This window comes from Octopus sinensis, linkage group LG4 (genome assembly GCF_006345805.1).
Source record: "Octopus sinensis linkage group LG4, ASM634580v1, whole genome shotgun sequence".
NCBI classification, from domain to species: Eukaryota; Metazoa; Mollusca; class Cephalopoda; order Octopoda; family Octopodidae; genus Octopus; species Octopus sinensis.
This window is the reverse complement of record NC_043000.1, coordinates 163538045-163546768: the sequence shown is the minus strand read 5'-3', so window position 1 is coordinate 163546768 and position 8724 is coordinate 163538045. Positions and strand designations below refer to the sequence as shown.

The following is an 8724-nucleotide window of genomic DNA, read 5'->3' as shown; positions in this document are numbered from 1 at the left end:
TGACTAATGTCCCTCGTAGCGTGTGGCATGTATGTGTAATAATGCCCTGTATATATAAATAATATGTTCAATAAGAAAGAATTATTTTCGAAATTTTTCTCTTATGAGATTTTTCACGCTATCTACCTGATAATTTCTTGTTAAGATTCCTTTATAAGAAGTGATCTTAATTTATATAATAATTTATATATATATATATATATATATATATATATATATATATATATATATATATATATATATATATATGTATATATATATATATAATATATATATATATATATATATATATATATATATATATATATATTATATATATATTATATATATATCTATATATATATATATTATATATATATATATATATACATATACACGCGGAGGCACAGTGGTTCAGTGGTTAGGGCGGCTGACTTGCCGTCAGAGGATCGCGGTTTCGATTCCGGGCGTTGTGAGTGTTTACATTATTCAGTGAGACTCCGGCAGAGGTAGTGGAGAACCTTGCTGTACTCTTTTACCACAACTTTCTCTCACTCTTTCTTCATGTTTCTGTTGTGCCTCCGTTAATTTCACCAGCAGGGTGTAACAGACGGAGTGTCATAGTAACATATATACGACGAGCTTCAGTTTCCGTCTACAACGCCTTGGTAGACCGCCCGCTGCTATAGATGAAGAAATTTGCACAAGTTGCCATGCATTGGGGTTGAACCGAGACATTGTGTTTGGAAAGCCAACTTTGTTAGGAGTCAAGTTTCTTACCACACAGCCATCATTCCATGTCTGACTTTAATCAAGCTTTGACCGTTGGTCAGATATGCTAATTGCGTATGTGATAGCATGTTCAAATGGTAGAAACAATTGTATGGCAGCCAATATATATAGAAAAAATATTGTTAAATGTAACCGATATTCAGCATTTTCTTTTAATGCAGCGCTGTTTTTAAGTGACTGTGTTTTTATTGTAATTCGGATACAAATCTGAAACTGAATGTTTCAAGCTTCTGCAATTCGTCAGCTTTTGAGTCAGTGTTTGTTGGTAGTCTTAATTTTGTAATTTAAGAAAATGCTCCCTTCACATTTTACTTTATATATTTTATTGCAAAACTAATTTGGTATGCAACACAGAGAACAGAAGCAATTGTAACAGAAATGTATTTTACTTTGCAATAGCAAGACAACATTTCTTGTGCTGTATTTTGAACAGATCATGAGGAAAATAAGGACGTTTCATTAAACTCTTAAAGTTAGGGAATAATCTCATCTGTTTTAACAACACCACCTGATGCTTTAGAATCGGGTAGGGGTGTTCAATCAGAGTTAAAGAAGTTACCACCATTAACCTTTTCTTTCAAGTGTTATGCATGGTTCGTGAGCGCGTAAGAGTGCGTAGGAGGGAACATTGTGTACGTGTCTGTTTTGGAATTCTTTCTGCTCCAACAACTGCGAATAGATCTTGAAGTGACACTGCTGATTGTGGTGATCGACACGTTTATACTTTATAAGCAGTTTTGATACAACCATTTTCCGTATAAAGAAGGAAATCATATCAGGATATTTCCAATTTTTCCTTTACTTTCCTTCAAAAATACCGTTGTCTTATGTGACACAGTGTTATGCGCTTTATAAAATTAATATTTCATACTTTCTACAAATTCCATATCCATGGACAATTCTACTTTACAACTACGTATGTCAGCATTGAGTTGTTGAACAGAAGGGGGTTAATTAATTAATTATATCATCGAAAAAATACTTTTATTTTCACTTAGAAGCAAGAAGCTTATTCTTGAATATGGAAAATATTGTAAGTTGGAAATAATTAATATCATAAGCAGCATCAAGTAATTAATATCGGTTTCAAACTTTGGCACACGGCCAGCGATTTCGGGGGAGGGGTTAGGTCGATTAGATCGACTCCAGTGTGTTCAACTGGCTGGTACTTATTTTATCGACCCTGAAAGGATGAAAGTCGAGCCCAGCGGCATCTGTAAGCAAGTAATTGATATTAATTTTACAAACAATATGATATCGTGTGCTACATTCTTATAATGATAGTTTGATCGACAATAAAAAGAAACAAACTGAACTAAATAATTTTATTGCGCTCTGCTCTCTCCCATATAAGAAAAATTTATGCGTGCATAAATATATATATGCATATATGTATGTATGTATGTATGTGTGTGTGTGTATTATGCATGTATATATGTATGTATTCATGAACATACATATATGTGTGTATGTATGTGTGTATATGTGTGACTATGCTCGCAACCAAGATTATTAGAGAGGTCTTGTTTCCCAACGTACATGCCTTCTTTAATGCAGAGGAACGAAGATACTTGGATGGAGTATCTATGTGTGTACTCCTACAATGTAATCGATAAATCTATATCATGTACAAGCGTCCCAGTGTCACAAACAGAGGGTTTGTGACATGAGATTCCGTTGTTAGAGGTCCACCAGCTGCTCACCAGTGGTTTTAAGTGCAATTGGTTTTCCTGAGAACATTTGATAGCGTGAAGTAGTTAAAGGAACTGAGTTCGGACTTGATTCGTTGGCCTGGTTCGAGGATATCCAACTAAACATCACTTTGTCACTTGACACAGATGCGCACATATACAGAGAAAACACAGAATACATACGTACTTACATGCGTACATATATACATACTTTACATACATACAACCATACATACATACGTGCTTGACATACATATCTACAAAGATACGTATGTGCATATATACATACATATATATACGTGAATGCATACCTACTTACATACCTACATACATACATACATACATACATACATACATACATATGTACATACGTATGTGCATACATACATACGTACCCACGTACATACATTCATACATATAAAAAACTAATATTTTTCAGAGATTGATGAAGAGTGTAACAGTAACCAGTAAAACAACAACATCAACAACAAAAAAAGCCACCAAAAAAACAATCATAAACGAAATATAAACAAGTCAGAGCAAGTGACTTGAATCTAATTTAATTATCCAAACAAACATAGTCACACTTACTTTAGTATTTCCCCCCCCCCCATAACTCTACTCATCTAAGTTGCGTTCTGTTCTAAACACATTCTGTTTACCCTAGATGTGATGATAGTGGTGGTGGTGGTGATGGTGGTGGTGGTGGTGGTGGTGGTGGGGATGCCGGTAGTAATGATGATGGTGGCGGTGCTGTGGTGCTATGGTGCGTGGGAGGAAGGAATAATTCTGTATTCTTAGGTGGCATGACATTATCACACATATCTCTTCAAAAAGTACCACCTCTCACTACTCCCCGAACGATACATACAGGCGCAAATCACACACACACACACATTTCTCTATCATTTCTTAGCTATTATCCCTGTTCTTTCTAGGTATCTCCTTGTATGGCTCTTTGCTTCTCATCTAAATTTGTTTATCTCAGCTATGTCAGTATATCTATCTGTCTATCTCTCTATGTGTCTGTTTGTCTGTCAGTCTGTCTTTCTGTGTGTCTCTGCGTGTCCGTATGTCTGTCTGTACATCATTGAAGAACACCAACATAAAAGTAGAATGGAAAATTACGGATACAAAACAAAATCAACGAGATATATATATAATATATAATATCTCTCTCTCTCTCTCCTCTCTCTCTCTCTCTATGTATCTATCTATCTATCTATCTATCTATCTATCTATCTATCTATCTATCTATCTATCTATCTATCTATCTATCTATCTATATATATATATATATACACACACACACACACACACACACACGTGTACATATAGGTTTGGCGCGAAACTGCGATTGATCGTCTGGCCGGTATCTGATGTGGAGCTGGCGACCATCTGCGTCTGTTTCATGTTTGCTTGTGATTTCATTATATGTTTTAACTCATATATATGTGTGTGTGTACGCACACATACACACACAAACACTCACACATACACACAACACACACACACATACACACACACACACACACACAACACACACACACACACACACACACATACACATACACACACACACAAATATGGAAGTATATAGAATTTCAGACTTCCTGCAAGTTAACTCTGTCCAGTATCGTAGATTTCTATCCTTCAATATTGAAAATCCTCCTGCAGAACACCTGAGTAAGTAATTCAACAAAATCAGAGGGCTCAGTATCAGAATCATCATGCACGCTAGAAAGTTAATCTCCTTTCACAATGATTCGTACTGGGTAAGAATGGAAGGCGGCCCACTCCGCGTCGTAACCATGCAGCTAAGCTTCGGTTGAGGTCGCTGACCCCGTCGGGTTATTTATCCTGCGTGGACTAAGGAAGGGCAGCCCACTGCATAGATTGGTTCTTTATATGGATGATGGTCTGGTATTCTCAAACCATATGGACGGCCACACCACGGACAAGTACAGGAAGGATCGATAAAGATTTTCAAACAATTCTGCTATAGCCCAAGGCAGACCAATGCTTTGTAAGTGAATTTGGTAGGCGAAATGTATATGTATATATATAATATACATAAATGTATGCGCGTGTGTGTGGGTGTTTGTATATTCTTTCGTAACACTTATTATACCGGTTCTGCGAAAGAGATCGATAGAATGAACGCCAGACTTTAAAAAATTTGGAGTCGATGCGTTCGACTAAGTCATTGAAGGCGGTGCCCCAGGATGACCACAGTCGAATGTTTGAGACAAGTAAAAAAAAAAAGATTAAGATAAATATAGTTTGATATTGGCACAGAAGTAGTTGTGTGAATAAGAAAGTAATTTCGTACCAGGATGTTTCGCGTTCAATGTCCATTGTTAAAAACTTTCAGACAACAAATTAGCGAGCATTCTCGAAAATTAAGACATTCCGGTGCATTTTCGTTTCCAGGTCCCCTAGAAATGAAAATATTTACTTATGCCGTATGTAGTAGTTTCCAGGTCAAAAGAGGTGTTTTCCTGAGAAATGAATCTAAAGATGAAAGTAAAATATTGAGCCGTAGATTGCAGGTTAGATACACTAAAACATACCTTCTGACATTATCGAAGTTGGATCCTCGAAATATTTCAGTTAGATTTTTAATTAATGTGAACAAGGCGTAAAGAGGCGCAAACGTGGCTGTGTGGTAAGTTGCTTGCTTCCCAACCACATGGTTCTGGGTTCAGTCCTACTGCGTGCCACCTAGGGCTAGTGTTCCCTACTAACGCCTCGGGCGACAAAGCCTTATGAGTGGATTGACAGACGAAAACTGAAGACCTCCATCTTATACACACACACACACACACACACATGTATATATATATATATATTATATATATATATATATTTATATATACACACACGTATATATCTATGTGTGTGTGTGTGTCTTTGTGTCTTGTGTTTGTTCCTCCGTCACCGCATGACAAGTGGTTTGGTGTGTTTACATCTCCCATAACTAGCGGTTCGGCAAAATTGATCGATGGAATAAATACTAGGTTTAAAACAAAAAAAGTCCTGAGGTCGATTTGACTAAAACACAATAATACACAAAGGCGGTGATCCAGCATGGCCGCAGTGAAATGACTGAAACAAGTAAAAGAAAGCTATTATCTACTCGGGTGTATCGGGTATCAATAGAAGAGAGAACTATTAACAGCAAATACACGGTACAAAATAACTTTACTGAAAAAATTTCGTCTTTAATGCATTTGACTTCTTTGTGAGGATATAAAGTTCGTGTTCCGGGGAGATGGATTCCTTTAGAGGTCTATGAAAAGAGTTTTGCAAGTCATCGAGGCCCATGTATAATGGGATATATCGAACGGTAAGCCTTGAAATAATTATCTCCAAAAAATGTTTAAATGCTTTCATTTCGGCCGGGAAAACACTTCTGAAAAGAAATGAATATTTTCACATTGAACGAAGCAGCACCATTTCCTATTCAGAGGTAAATTTTAGGAATAGGGAACGAAAATCTGATTATTATTTGAGTTTTCAGAAGGAAAGGAAACAAAACTGTCTTTCTCTTATCCCCTCCCTCCCTCTTCGTGTTATACACATGCACACACACAGACACACACACAGACACACACACATAAATTTCTGTGTGCATGTGTGTGTATGTGCGCATGTATGTTGATGTAATTTATTTTATGAATATGCTGAAAATTACTATTTGTGCTCATATGAAAGCCAGGAATATTTTTCTGTAATGAATTTGTGTTGCAAGATTCCGAAACAGATATTGTCGTATTTCGGGATGGTTCATATTTTTTTTTAATAATTTTTCTGTCAAATAAACACACGCAGTATATATTCATTCTGCACTCGTTTATTACTGTTTTTATTTTGAAATAAGAACAGTAATAAACGGGTGAAGAACGAATATATAGTGAGGTTGCTTATTTGGCAAAAAAACAAAAAACAAAAAAAAGAAAAGGGTAAAATGATCATCCAGAAATACAACAATAATTTTTTTTCCATTTTCAGGAAAAATATTGCTGTTTATGCCATAGGCTCTTGCAGAATGATGCGATGAATAAGGCGGGTGCGTTGTTTGAATTACTGAACGAGATAACTACCAAATAAAAATATGAGCGTGGGTCGAATTTGAGCGTTGCAACTCTGGGACGTGTGGTTGGACAAGGTGTTAAGAACGATATTGGGTAGATTGGTGGAAACGAGGTGTTCCTGGGGAGAGGAAACAAGTCTCGAAGGGGAAAAAACTGTGCATCTGTGAATTGTTTTGTTTTTAACTGTTGGTCAATGAATCTATACTAATCAGTCGAATAAGACATTTCCCATTTATTTTCGCATGTTTGTAGGGATTGTTTCAGACTCATCTGATACATGTAAATACTGCTGTGCGTAGTATTTAAGTTTTGTAGAGGCTCAACAACTGATCTGATTAGACAAGTCTGTTCTTTATGAGGCATTTTGTATAATGTTTAAACACCACGAGAGATCTTCAGCAATTGTGACTCTTAGTAATTTGTCGACTCTATGTGTTATTCATTGAGTGGTGTTCGTTGCGTGTAGTTCATCGTGTATTTGTTAACGTTTGTGCTAAAATGTGTAGTTTATAAATAAAGCGGTTTTATATACGACTGTTTCCTTGATATATGTAGCAAATATATCCTTAAAGCTGGAATGTTCTGCCTTCATTGAAGGATTTTTATGGCAGTAGTTCGTGGAAACTATGGGTGTGTAGCCAGCATGAAGATGTGATGTGTGTAGGGCTGTGTATGGTGCATTATTGTATATTAGGTGTTTTATTGGGAAATTATTCTCAGTCTGATCGGTGTCTTTTTAGGCTGTGTACAAAGCAGTAAGCTCTAGTATTAATAATATACATTTTTGTATATCATACTCCACAAACTTGTTATTTCTTATTATATTCCTTTAAGATTAGATTACGTACATTTCTCTTTGTTTCAAATTTATTGTCAACTTGAACACACATGCTCAGGATATTGTAGCTCTACAATTATTAAAATCATATTTTGCTCCACGCTTATGCTTAGTAACCCCCGTTTTGCTTGAAAGTGTCGGCGTAATGCCCAACGGAACGCACAACTCAATCGCTCATCTCTGTGAATATATTTCATTTAATGAGATCACTGACATTGAGGTGATCTCTTGGTTTATAATATTAACTGGGTTCACGGCTTTTTACTACTTAATTTATTTCGTTATCTCTTGTAGTTTAGATATGGATATTGGTTTCAAAATTTAGCACAAGGATAACCAAATTCGAGTGGGGGGGGGGGAGTCGATTAAATCTACCCTAATGCTCAACTGGTATTTATTTTATCGACCACGAAAGGATGAAAGGCAGAGTCGACCTCGGCGGAATTTGAACTCAAAACGAGCTAACGATTCTGCTAGTTCGCTGCTTTATAGTTTAGATATTGATATTGGTAATTAAATCAGACTTTCCTTATGGAATCACTTCCCCATCCATTGCTACTCGGTATTGAATATTGAATATTGACATTTTTTTTTAAACTCTCATTCTACTGCCGTGGATTTGGGACTCCATATTCCTTATTCTATTTTATTTTTATTTAAAAAATATTTTACATATCTTTTTCCTCTGAGCATTAATCTTCTAATATATAAGTAATGTTGTGGATGAGTGGTTTGTCAGAACGCTATGTCCCTAACTCAGGGTCAATTTTTCCTTTCATCAATCCGATCACGATAAAATACACACCGGTAATGCACTTGGGAAAAAGGTCATTTTAATCGACTATATCCCACCTAAATATTTGCAAACTAGTGTTTATGTTAGAAATTCTATTGGTGTTTTTCCTTTTCTTTTCTACATCTTATCACACCCAGTAATTTCGACGATTAAAATCTTTTACATTTATCTAGTAACTGCCATATCCAATTTCTTAGAGACGTGATCAACTTGGAATATTATGCACGAAGCTCTAGCCGGTTCTGTGAGGTACCAGGATTTACTTTTACCATTTAAATATTTGAAAAAGATTTCTTTTCCGATTCAATCGCATAGAATTTGAATTCAGGAGCGTTGCTTAGAAATTAGTTGATAAGCTAACAAAATATAAGAATATAGACATAAAAAATATATTGGAGGTAAGGAGAGTTTAACGTTTGTAATAAAAGAAGCTTTCGAAGTAAGAAAAGTACATAAAGACTGATATACAAACACGATTTCAGGTTTCGAACATTACTTTCGTGCATTAACACATTGCAAAAATAACATTAC

At 35.7% G+C, this 8724-nt stretch overlaps 1 long non-coding RNA gene across 1 annotated transcript in view; it reads left to right on the top strand.

Moving 5' to 3' along the window:
* The window catches only part of LOC118763303, a 102273-nt gene extending 95691 nt beyond the window's left edge, over positions 1-6582 (top strand). The window contains exon 3 of the long non-coding RNA XR_004999053.1: positions 6477-6582. This is a non-coding gene — a long non-coding RNA (uncharacterized LOC118763303). The remainder of the gene's footprint in view (positions 1-6476) is intronic.
* Positions 6583-8724: the final 2142 nt, after the last annotated feature.